The sequence below is a fragment of the Rhipicephalus microplus genome, chromosome 8, assembly GCF_043290135.1.
Source record: "Rhipicephalus microplus isolate Deutch F79 chromosome 8, USDA_Rmic, whole genome shotgun sequence".
Lineage (NCBI taxonomy): Eukaryota > Metazoa > Arthropoda > Arachnida > Ixodida > Ixodidae > Rhipicephalus > Rhipicephalus microplus.
The window spans coordinates 13,340,095-13,352,820 of record NC_134707.1 but is presented as its reverse complement, the minus strand read 5'-3'; the positions used below and the strand labels follow the sequence as shown (position 1 = coordinate 13,352,820).

The 12,726-nt window shown below is 45.6% G+C and overlaps 1 long non-coding RNA gene across 1 annotated transcript in view; it reads left to right on the top strand.

Moving 5' to 3' along the window:
• Positions 1–234: 234 nt before the first annotated feature.
• LOC142768396 (uncharacterized) overlaps positions 235–12,726 on the top strand; it is a 41,024-nt gene continuing 28,532 nt past the window's right edge. The window contains exon 1 of the long non-coding RNA XR_012885271.1: positions 235–360. This is a non-coding gene — a long non-coding RNA (uncharacterized LOC142768396). The remainder of the gene's footprint in view (positions 361–12,726) is intronic.

Sequence of the window (12,726 nt, the reverse complement as noted above, 5' to 3'; positions counted from 1 at the left end):
GGTTTAATTGGCTAATGCCAAGTAAATATAATGCTTCTTTAATGTAATAAATTGTGCGAGACAGTGTCGTTTAAATACCGCTAAACGGGTAATCATGTGGCTTGATATTAAACGTGGTTTTAAGGTCACATGACGTCAGGATTGCCCTCGTCGTGTGCAGCACGCGAATAACTTGGCTTCACGCCTTTGTAGAGCTGAATCGCTACTATACTTCTTGTCTCACAGGTTCATCACCCTGTCGCAATAACCTGGAGTCTTCGATTCCGAAGTGTTGCAGGCGTGGCGTTACGCCACGTGACACCTTGCAGAGAAACGTCGGAGTGGCGCTCATTCGGAGCGTCAATATGGCAGTCCTACTATGTGAGTCGGCTTGTCTGTCAACCTCTTCGAGGGCTCCTCCTTGCTTTGAGAACAAAGTGCTTGAAATAACGCACACATTTTTCTTGAAGTAACCACATTTGCAAGAGTAATATAATGCCATTTTTTATGTTATGGTAACAGCTGTCCACAAATGAAACAAACAGCAAACGTCGTGTGATATCTCTCACCGCTATATGTTTGTATGTGTCCGGAACGCACAGTGTCAAGAAATATGCTCTAAACACAACACTTTTGACTAGCAAACATTGTTTCGCAATGCAAGCAGCTTAAACTGGACAAAGTACTATAAAGATATGAATGCGTACCTTTCGCAACCTTCCGACTGAGTCACGCGGCCCACAAAGCAAAAGTATGTGAGATTGTCAACTCACCCAACTTGCCAGTTAAATTGAATTTATTGCCGAACAAATCACGCCACCCACGTAACGGCCATCGCATCGCAAGAAAACATAGAAAGAAAAAAGAGTTATTGCTTGAGCACAATTCTTTGTCATAATACATTGTCACGTTTTGGGATGCAATTCTCATTCACGACACAAATAAACCAAGAAATCAGTTCTCCGGACACCCTGAATGCTGCACGCCTGTCGCAATGAACATTATATTACATTTAAAAGGCTGCTGTGGCGCGCCTACGCAACGAAGCCCGAGAAGAGGGCAGCAGTCATCCTTACCCGTGATGCCATTAGAGTCTTCGTCGTAACATCTGGCTGTCGATTCGACCGACATCACAGAAGCTTCACCCACCTACAATCACGCAGTGGCTGCATAACTCACGTTACCCTACATACATTGCTGTGGATTGCGAAGGCCCATGTGTCAACTGTGCGTTAGGTATAGGAATCACGTTTTGAGTTAAGCAACTGGCTACAAGAGAGCGACACTGAAATACCGAAAGTAAAGTTAGCCGTAACTGTTAAAAAAATACCTTCAAATATACGGACAGAACCTAAGTAATTATTATGGCTCATTGAGCATTCAACAAAATCACGAGGCAGCCTCCGTAATAGTGAAGGACACACTGTTTTTTTTTGTGCACTGAGGGAGTGTAGTTATGCAACAAAACATTTGGAATTGTAAAGTTGGTAGCCCTGTTGCCATCATTGTACAAGTCTTGTGCTCGAAGAATTTCACACGTATGAGAAATTCAGAGGCGAATGAGAACGCTTAACTTTACGATCGAGTCCATTCACTGCAGACAGGAAACTTGGAAGGTGCAAAACAAACTTTTGAAACACGCTGTGCTTCACACGTATTATAATTGCTCGTGTCACATTTGACCACTTCTGTGCACTGAATGTATGAACCATTTGGAAAGTATTACACAATAATGAATTGGGGCTTTTGGCTGCTACCGTGGTAAATAATATTTTGCTGTATCATGCTTACCGTGACGGGTGCGACAAATAGACATCGAGTGAAAGTTAATTAACATTGCATGAATCTGGGCATCAGAGAGGCATCGCGCATTACTTGATTACTATTAATATTATCTTGACTAATAGTAATAATATTAAGAAATGGTCTTTGGTGGTACAAGAGCCAAGTGTGGCCAAATGACGCAATGCTACTGCGACATAAACTCCAAAAGTGCGAAAGGTTAGGTATAGACTAAAACGCGTGACACTGAGAATCATCGATCAAGCAAGTCACGCAAAGAGCATGTCATCTCGCGAAACGTAGGGAAAGTTCACTGTTGCGCGCTATGCGCGGGCAGGTCGCATTCGTTTCGGCACGTGGCGGAAATCGATACATTTCGAGTGTGGTTCTTGACGGCTCTTCGCAACTTCTTGCGTCACGTCGCGAACTACACGATTACAGTAGTGTCAGGTGTAACCTCGTTTCGAAATGACGCCCTCTTCAGTTTGCTATCGATCCGACTGCTTTCCTTACCTGTCCTGCATCGGCATAAATCACGACACGTGGTTGCTTTGCACAATCACGACGAATGCCTGCTTGGACGGCATTTTACGTTTGTGTTCTCAGCTTGTGCAACCCGGAAATATTAGCTCCGGAGTCAGTACTAGGAAAAAATTGGTGATAGCTAAATCTATACACTGTTGTAGAGTAGTTTCGCACACTGTGAACTAACAGATAACCTATTCTTGGCCTTGTATGAAATTATTACTGTTTCACACTTCACCGCAGCAAAGACAACAAACACAAGAAATTGGTGACATTGGATTTTTTTTTCTTGCGGGACGTTTTTACTTGGGGAAAAGTGACATGTCACAGCACAAACATCGGCAGCACAGCAAAATTGCAAAAAAAGCTATATCTCCATAGCTGCAGCTGTAGCCGTAGAAATAATATGTCACAGCGTACGCCGCCATACGACACGACACTGCCCACAAAGAAGTTTGATTCGTACGTTTACTAAAGAGGTCTTGTGCAATTAGGTTCTGTACGCGAAACATTCATTTCCTAATAATAAATGTAATCATGCACGTATAAATTGATCCACGGCTTATCAAAAACGAGTAGAGACACCTACGCCAAAACCGTCTTTAGAGAGACTTTTTAGAGAAGCACGTTTCGCTTTGGTAATCTTGTTGGACAAACCATCTTTCTTTTCTTGACACTAAATGTAACAGCGCTTCCAAGAATACCACCTTAGCATGCCGCAGGTGTTCACAAGGCAAGCGTCTGTAAAATACGTTTCGAGTTGGATTCTTCAGGAGTTGGTTGCTTTGTTGCCACGAGTATTCTAGAATCTTACAATACATTCGGTAATTCAAGATTGCAACAGAAAGCCGCTGTGGGCGTTTGCTAAAATCACAATATTGGTCTGCTTGCCATTGAGAGACTCTTGATATTTCACTTGATATTTCACGACGTCATAATTTACGGGACGACGACGAAGTTACTTAGTGATAGAACGCGTCTGTCACTACTAACTGTTTTTCGTTATATTTTCCACGATTCCTGGGACGCTCCCTGCGTCCCGCCTTGTGGCGATGGCAGCGGCAACTTCTACAGGCCCACGTGGTCAAATTTCAGCGCCCTCAAGCTCTTTTGTGGCTCAAGGCTCATGGTCCATCACCAGCGACGGCTCAAGAGATGCTCCTGCTCTCGTGCCCATGGACGAAGAACGAACTGCTGGCCCGTCTGGCTACAGCTCAACATTTGTAAGCTCCGCAAGGAAACGAGGCTCTTGGTGCAGCTCCAGTGAAGACACGGACATCTACTCAGTCGACGGCGACGACTCATCAGATGGCAGCTTCGTGTCTGTGATGAGCCGCAAGGCCAAAAGGAGGCTCATCAAGACGTCATCACCAGCAAGCACGTCAACCGTGAAGGCAAGGAATGAACGCTGGCTGCATACCATTCTCTTCATGCCCGTGGATCCTTCCGCCAGCCTTCGAAAATTGAACAGGCAAGCTATTTCCAATGTTCTTGAGGGAATAGCACAGAATGAAATCAAAGAGGTCCGGCTAAACACACGTAAGAACGTTTTAGCCGTTGACACAACACATGCAGATACGCTGGAGAAGCTTCGAATGATGACAGAGTTTGGAGATGTCAAAGTACGAGCGGTCGTACCGATGACTGGAACCTGCACTGCAGATGTCATTTACGACATTGACTTGGCAATCCCAAACACGGATCTACCCATTCTGATAAAACCAGCGTACGAAGGAGTGGTCATTAAGCATATAAGCCGCCTCGGGAACAGCCGCTGCGTTAAGCTAGTCTTTGAGGGTGACTCAATCCCTACGCACGTCAAGGTAGGACATTTCCGGCATGTGGTACGGCATTTTGTCCCAAAGCCGCTTCAGTGCCACAAGTGCTTCAAGATCGGTCATGTCAAGGGCGTCTGTGCAAACTCCGCCGTATGCCCCCGGTGCGCGGAGGCGCACACGGTAGACACCTGTTGTGCAACAACTTATAGGTGCGGCAATTGTCGAGGTACGCATGAGGCCACGTCTAAGGAATGCCCAAGACTCAAGAAAGAAATGGGTATCCTGAAAGAAATGGTCAGGGATAACTCAACCCATAGAGAAGCTTCACAGAAAATCCGGCGTCGACGTCGCCACCGACGGAAGCGCTCCAGTCATGGTGATATTCATGCACCACTTCGGTCCACACCACCATCAACATCTAGTAGAAAGCCAGAGAGTACAAGAAAACCTCCACCGGCGAAGCCTCTCTCCCCTGAAGACTGGCCGGTGCTTGCGAACGCACGGCCTTCCGAGCAGCCTTCCCGCTCTCTGCTCCCAGTGAAAGCCAATGCTGCTGATGACGAGGCTCCAAAAGCAGATCGTCAAATTATTCCTATGCTGCGATCCATTGTGAGTGTCATCAGAAGTCTTCTGACAAGCATCGACACGCCAACTGCTAGGAGCGGCCTACAGGTGCTGGACGCGTTGAGTCCGGTCCTTGCAAGCCTCCAGTAAAGCCATGGCTGACAATAACAAGTCGTTCCGTCAGGAGGTCAGAGAAGCGTCGATCTTTCAGTGGAACGCAAGAGGTCTGAGATCTCGCATATCTGATTTTCGCCAGTTTGTTCATCTGCACCGATTTCCCGTCATGATTATATGTGAACCGAAATTATCGCACCCAATCAGATTATCCGGCTACGAGTCATTTTTCTCTTCAAGTGACATCGAAAGCAGCAAAGTTGTTGTATTTATTCGCCGGGAGCTTACTTATGTCGTCCAGCCAGTGCAACCTCACGACAGCAATCAGTATGTGTGCTTGTCTGTTAAAAAAGGAAAAGTGACATTCGCACTTCTAGGCGTGTATATATCCCCATCAGGTCATTTCGACGCCAACAAACTAGACGGCATATTAAGGGCACATCCGGGTCCGTGGGTTATCACCGGGGATTTCAATGCGCATCATCCCATCTGGGGAAGTTCAAGGCTTAATTCAACGGGACGACGTCTAGCATCATTGGTTTCCAGCCATGGTCTCGTCCTTCTGAATGATGCCAGTCCTACGTTTTTACGAGGCACTACATATAGCAGCTGCCTTGATTTGTCCTTTGTTTCACGCCGATTTGCTACACGGGTAAAGTGGTTTTTGGACATTGAAACACACGGAAGCGACCACATCCCCACTTACCTGAAGATCAAAGGTATATCGAACACGTACTCCTCTACCACAACACAAAGAATAGATTGGAGTGTGTTCAAGACTCAACTTGAGGATGCCTGTGAAGAAGGCCTGTCCAATGGTCTTCAGCAAGCTATTAAGGAAACTGCACATGCGACTACGCGCACAATAATACGCTCTTCGAAGTATTCTGAATATGACCTCGAGCTGGAGCGACTTCGTGCGATACGCCGTCGTGCCGAAAGACGATACCGACGCACCAATTCCACAGACGATCTACGGACAGCCCGGCGCATCCAAAAGAAGATACAACGGCGCCTTGACAAATTAGACACCCAACGATGGAGGAAATTTTGTGCGTCGCTTGATCCTCATAAACCACTGTCTCAGATATGGAGAATTGTGCGAGGCCTACGTTCTGTTCCAGAGCAGCGTTTTCCCTTCAAAGCCCTTGCACTTTTTCATCGCCGGCATGAAATTGAAGTAGCAGAAGATTTCTGCGCTATGACCGTGGGCCAGACAGCGTACACAAGCCTACACACAGTGAATCAAATCCCTCACTCACGGGACCCACGCATGGATCTACCGTTTACATCACAGGAGCTCGATGCGGCGCTCGTCTTATGTAATAAGTCGTCGTCAACTGGCCCGGATGACATCTCATACAAGATGCTGTGCAACCTTGGTAAACGGGCACGAGAAGCACTCCTTAACATCTTCAACGATTCCTGGAAAGCTGGCGTCGTTCCGCAAGATTGGAAGATTAGCCGCTTAGTACCGATCCTTAAGCCTGGCAAATCTCCCCTGGACATTGCCTCTTACCGACCGATCGCACTCTCAAGTTGCGTAGGAAAGGTAATGGAGAGAATGATCTTGGCCAGGCTTGAATGGTACCTGGAATACTATGAGATATATCCGAACGCCATGGCTGGTTTTCGCCGTCACCGATGTTCGATCGACAATGTTATAGATCTTGTCACATATGTCCAGCAACAAAAGGCAGGTAAACGACTATCTGCAGCCATGTTCCTTGACGTAAAAGGAGCATACGACAACGTTCTACATGACGCCATCCTTGAAGCCATTGAGTCAGTGGGCCTAGGCGGGCAACTGTATTGTTGGACACGCAGCTATTTACAAGGGCGGACCTTGTTTGTGAACACTGCAGATGGTCCAACTTCCCAACACCCAACGCATCGTGGAGTCCCGCAAGGTGGCGTCTTGAGTCCAACCCTCTTCAACCTCGTTCTCATTGGTCTTGTAGAACGACTACCAAGTGTGGTCAAGTTATCCGTGTACGCTGACGACATCTGCGTCTGGACATCTGGCGTGACAAGGCCTCAGGTACGCGCAAGACTTCAGAAAGCTGTGACGTTCGTATCATTGTACCTCAAGGACCAGGGTCTGAAAATCTCGCCAGCGAAATGTGCATTGATTGCTTTTAGTCGAAAGCCAACGAGACCATACGCTATATCAATCGATGGCCAAGTCATACCGTATGTCAAGACGCACAGATTTCTAGGCGTATTCATTGATAGAGACCTCTGCTGGGGCCCACATGTGGCCCACTTGAAGAAGAGGCTGACAGAAATTGCTAACTTATTCAAGTATCTCGGAGGAAAAACCTGGGGGACTTCAGTACATGCAATGATGCAATTGTACAAGACGCTTTTTCTTGGCTATTTGCGCTACAGTTTGCCTGTGTTGACAAACACCTGTAGAACCAACATTCGGACTCTCGAAAGCATCCAGGCCATGGCTCTGCGAGTTTGTCTGGGGCTACCGCGATGTTCATCATCAGCTGAGACAATCGAGATCGCTAATGACTACCCGCTGAAGACGCATATCATGATGGAAGTGCTCAGAGCACACGTGAGGCATCGTACTCGTGCCCCTGCCCATCATCTAGCTTCACTGCCAGAAGCCCGACCTCGTGCCTCATTCTGCCAGACAGTCTTGCCATATCGCACACACATTCCTGCGGGATATACAACTCCATCAAGGATTTCAACTCCCCCATGGAGTACGACCTGTGCACATGTGGAACTCACGGTTCCAGGCATAGGGTTAAAAGCCCGGCTCTCGTCTCCAGCGCTAAAGCAGCTTTCTCTTCTCTTGTTATATGAGAAATACAGTGACCATACTCATCTGTATACTGACGCTTCAACTAAAGTGGATGGGTCTGCAGGGTCGGTGATCTTTCCTGCAACAGCGACAACGGTGAAGTTTCGTTTATCCCACCAGACATCATCGACAGCTGCGGAACTTGCTGCTCTACGTAGCGCAATTCAAGTCATTAAACACCAAGAAGCCAGGAAATGGAGCGTGTTCACGGACTCTAAGGCAGCACTACAGTGTCTGACATTCGCCTTACGCCGGGGACCTCATGAACAATTAGTGCTGGAAATTAGAGAGCTGCTTCACCACCTCTTCGACGAAGGACACAGAATCATGTTTCAGTGGATTCCAAGTCACTGCGGCATATTGGGCAACGAACATGCCGATGCAGCTGCCCGATCAGCACACGAAGATGGTGAAGAAAAATCTATACCATTTTCAAGGACTGATGCTGCAATGACCATCCGAAAAATCGCTGATGCAGAATTAAAATCTCTGTGGAACACTGAGTGCTTACGTCACACGCGACTGCGTAGACTGGACACGTCTCGTCGACTCCGGCCTCCGTCTGGACTCTCCCGACTCGAGACAACGGTGCTTTGCCGACTATGGCTTGGTGTCGCCTTCACCAAAGCTTTCGCCTTCCGAATCGGCATGGAAGACAGTGCTGCTTGCGGTCATTGCGGCAGCGATGAAACTATAGAGCACGTTCTCTGTCACTGCCCTCGTTACAGCGTGCAAAGACGGCAACTAGCTGCTGCGTTAGCTCGCCTTGACGACAGACCTTTGTCTGAACAATCAGTGCTGGAAAGACGACATGATTTGTGTGCTCACAGAAAATCAGTGAAGGCCCTACTGAAATTTTTGCGTGGCAGCGGCCTATTGTATAGACTGTAGCACCCCAGCTCCCCCCCCCCTTTTTTTTCGCGCGCGTCTACTTCCCTCTTCGCTTTCTTTCCAATCTTTCTTCCCCATTCCCCTTTCCCCTAGTGCAGGGTAGCAAACCGGATGCTCCATTTTCTGGTTAACCTCCCTGCCTTTCCCTCATTTTATTCTCTCTCTTGATATTTCACTTAAGAGTTGGCAGGGACATGAAACTCAGAATCTGTGGCACTATAAATATGTTATATATTATGCGTTTAGATTGTTTCAACTAGCTCGCAATAAGAACGCCTTAGAGGTGCCTAAAAGACACTTTCTAAACTGTCTTCCTTTTTCAGCACATTTTTACATACTAAATTACTACAGCCTGAATTGTTCACATTGTTTCAAAACATGAATCTTAAAAATTTCATTTCTGAAATTTTTTATTGAGTATAAAGCATGATGAATAATTTTAGCCATTGATTTGCGATTAATGGGCTTCTTGTTTCTATGAATGTTTAATACGTCTGGGGTAGTGTGGTCCATTTATAACTTTGCGTCTCTTTTTATAGCGAATCTTAGGCCAATCTACAAGTGCCAGCTTGAAAACATGAAAAAGACTTGATTATTTCTCCGGTCCTTATAACAATGTAATATCAACCAGCCAATGTATTATTACGCACAACATACAAAGTGCTTGGTTTTTTATAATGGTTCTTAGTAGTAACAGTCGTAATACATAATCTACAAGTCGTTTTTTTTCGGATATCTTTTCTCGCTTCTTTTCTTCTTCGTTGATTTCATTGTCTTTTTGAAGGTTTTATCAGTACAGTGACTGTGACTAAAGTTAGCGCAAGATGAGTCAAAATACCACGCTGACAAACATTAAAAAACTTAGGATTTCAGCATTGCTACCACATAGATCTAGCAGCTATTGTTGTTGGTTTAAGCACACACCGAGGATTCCCTATGGCTACCATTACAGAGTATACTCACTTGGGCATAGGGGTTCTTTGAGCTTTAGCCTGTAATCCGCCATCGGCCTGAATTTCATTATTGTGAGCTTCGTTCTAATTTAGCTGTTTTTGCTGACATTATATAAAAGCTTCAGCGGCTGAAGTTTTATATGTTTACCTGGAATAAGTTTGATATATAATTATCTGAACTCAGGAATATAAAGGATAGTAGTACATGTTTATATTGTTCATAAATACTTTTTGGGGCAAGTGGGTGTAGACTGTGTAAAAGTTAATAACTCGCTAACAAATGATTCAATCTGTCATTTTATATAGAGGGATTATATACAAGCATTTGTTAACGAATACTTGGATATATGTCTCGTTAAGCATTACTTGAATAATTGTTTCGATTATGTATCGATTAAGGTAAAATAAAGCAAATAAAAAATACCGAGTCTCCCTCTCTCTAAATTTGAATAGGTTCTCAAAAGCCACCGTTTACACTGCTGTTTATTTTTTCATTTATTATTCAAAGCGCGTGTACTAGGAAAGTTTTTTTTTCTTTTTATGCCTCTACATATGCACCCCACTGCCAAGGTCTTTCATAAGATCGCAGTATCCATAGTTGTAAATAAAATAACTCGTAAACATAAAAAGTCCGCCCACATTTCCCACGAGGGAAACTTGGCTGAATGCTGATTTCATTGATATGCGGGGTTTAACGTCCCAAAACCACCGTATGATTATGAGAGACGCCGTAGTGGAGGACTCCGGAAATTTTAACCACCTGGGGTTCTTTAACGTGCACGCAAATATGAGCAAACGGGTCTACAACATTCCCGCCTCCATCGGAAATGCAGCCGCCGCAGCCGGGAATTGATCCCGCGATCTGCGGGTCAGCAGCCGAGTACCTTAGCCACTAGACCACCGTGGCGGGGCATTGGCTAATTGCGTCGCAGAGTGGGGGGGGGGGAGGGTATTGTGTGAATGTTGCGTGATAGGGCACGGTTTGGAAGTGGTTAATTGTTATTTTGCCTTTATAATCCATATTTATTGAACAAAGGAGAAGCGTTGCCTTCAGCGAGTTGTAGGACGCCAATGTGCGATCCAGTGCCTACATATACGGGGTGGCCAGTAAACGGTTGTGCAGCTCGAGGAGTCAGTTTTTACTAGCAGTAGCTGCCTGCGTCGGTCTTGCGAAGTGAGAAAGTGGGGGAGAGCAAACAGTTGGCACGAGACGTAAGCATGCGGCACAATAGGCGAGGCGCGAGCATGCGCTGTGGTGGTGAAGACATCGCCGCTGACTCACGACATTATGCGGCTAACCCCCGTATTCGCAAACGCAACTCGACTCGACTTTCATCCTTCACTTGACAGATTTGAGCACTGCGCCGCTGCTCGGCTGAAAATGAGGCTGCGCTACTCAAGAATCGCAGCAGATTATCGCTGACATACAGTGACTTGCCGTGCCTGCAGCGGGCGCTCCCATCGGCTTTCTCAAGTGAAGGTGAAGCGTTGAGTGAAGGGACGTTTTAGAATACGGGGGTAAGCAATGCTCCGCATTTAAGAGCAAGAACGAAAGAAAAGTAAATAAGCAAACAAAAGACACATCAGACAGGGTCTGTTTACTAAATTGCTCGAAAATGCGAAACTACGAGTTGCTTGTGAGTACACGTCAGTCTTTTTTTTCTTCACTTTTCTCTCTTTTTCTTTCACACTGACAAACATTTCGCAACTGCGTAGTACAGATAGCAATGGGAGTATAAAAAGCTAACGTAACCCTAAAGCTGGCCTGAACTGTCCGACGTTCGCATACGAATCGGTTTTCGGGGAAGACGAACGTCCGGAGCGTGAACCTCGCAATCGCTTGCGGTCAGGCGGGCCTTCTCCTCTTGGCCGACAGCCCGACGCCAACGAAATTGGTTGTTCGTATAGTTGTGCAAAAGTTTTTCGAAGGAGTGCGAACGCGGGAATGAATGTAGATGGCGAACTACGGGGGGAGCGGAGATTTCAGCTGTCGGTGCAGTGACTCAGCTCACGTAAAGAAAGTACAGCAGCAGCATAGGCGATAACTACAGGCGAGCCGAATAGCCGTGTAAACCTGCTATGAATACGTCGCATTGGAAGACAGAAACCTTTTTTAGACTGTGAGTTTTCTCCATGTGTTTCACATTTGAGTTTTAACATTATTGCGGCTAATAATAATAATAATAATAATAATAATAATAATAATAATAATAATAATAATAATAATAATAATAATAATACCACGATAATAATGGCAGTTTCATCGCCTGAAGTTCTATAACTCGCTCCTAAATACAAATAGACGGGCCACAGGCATCTTCGTCTCTGTCGGCCTCCCCAGGCACACCACCGGGCCGGTTACAGTCCTGCTGCTTCTAAGATAGATAACTCGGTATCAGATTACCTTACAGCGCGCCTGGCGATTACATATTTGGGTGTGTGGGTGTTCAATTCTGCTGGCGCGAGATCCGAAATTGAAGGAACGCTACCTTTGCGTAAGTATTACATTCCTTAACGCTATCTGTTGCGCACGCCCATGCGGCAGAAATGTTCTGACGGATCTTTTTTGCCAAATATTCAGTTATAGCTGCTGTGCAGTAAGAACCGGCGGATTTCTACAAAATTCTAGAAGTTTCGCTGACGAAATGGTATTTGAAGGAGTGGGGGTAAATTAGTTCCTGTTTGTTACTGCGCTGTTTTGACGTGATTTAGAGGGAAAGTGAAGAATGAATAAGCCTGTTTATTTGTTCCTATTTTTAGTTATTTTTGATCATATATTAGTTGTCTTTATTATTTATTGTATGGTTACCAACCCCCGAAAATTGTAGCCCACGTCAAAGTGTGAACCTCATGAAAACAAGTAACAATGAACCCAAGGAAGGTCGAGGAGACGTCGTATGGTGTTTTTTACCGGCTGTTTAATATTTATGACGTGTACTCCAAAGAAATTAAGTGGACGAGTAGACAACTCGCCCCAATTTGGGACCTAAATAAGAACCTTCGGACAAATTACTCCACTGCATGTTAAAAGCTTACGCACAACGTACCCTGTACGTTCCTTGACTTGATTCTTCTGTTGGTTTCACTAAGTCGTGCCCAAACTTAGAAAACAAATATTTGATCATTTGCCTTATTTTGTTTGGTGTAATCATGGAATTAACCACGCATCAGTACAAATCTGAAGTTTCATGGCAACAATTACAAATTTAATGTCAGCGGCGCATCTTTCCTTCTCAGTGAACAGCGAGGCTGGGTTGATTAGCACCCCAGCAACTATCTCCCGGTCGACGCAAGGCTCGCTCTGTCAATCCCAGAAGTT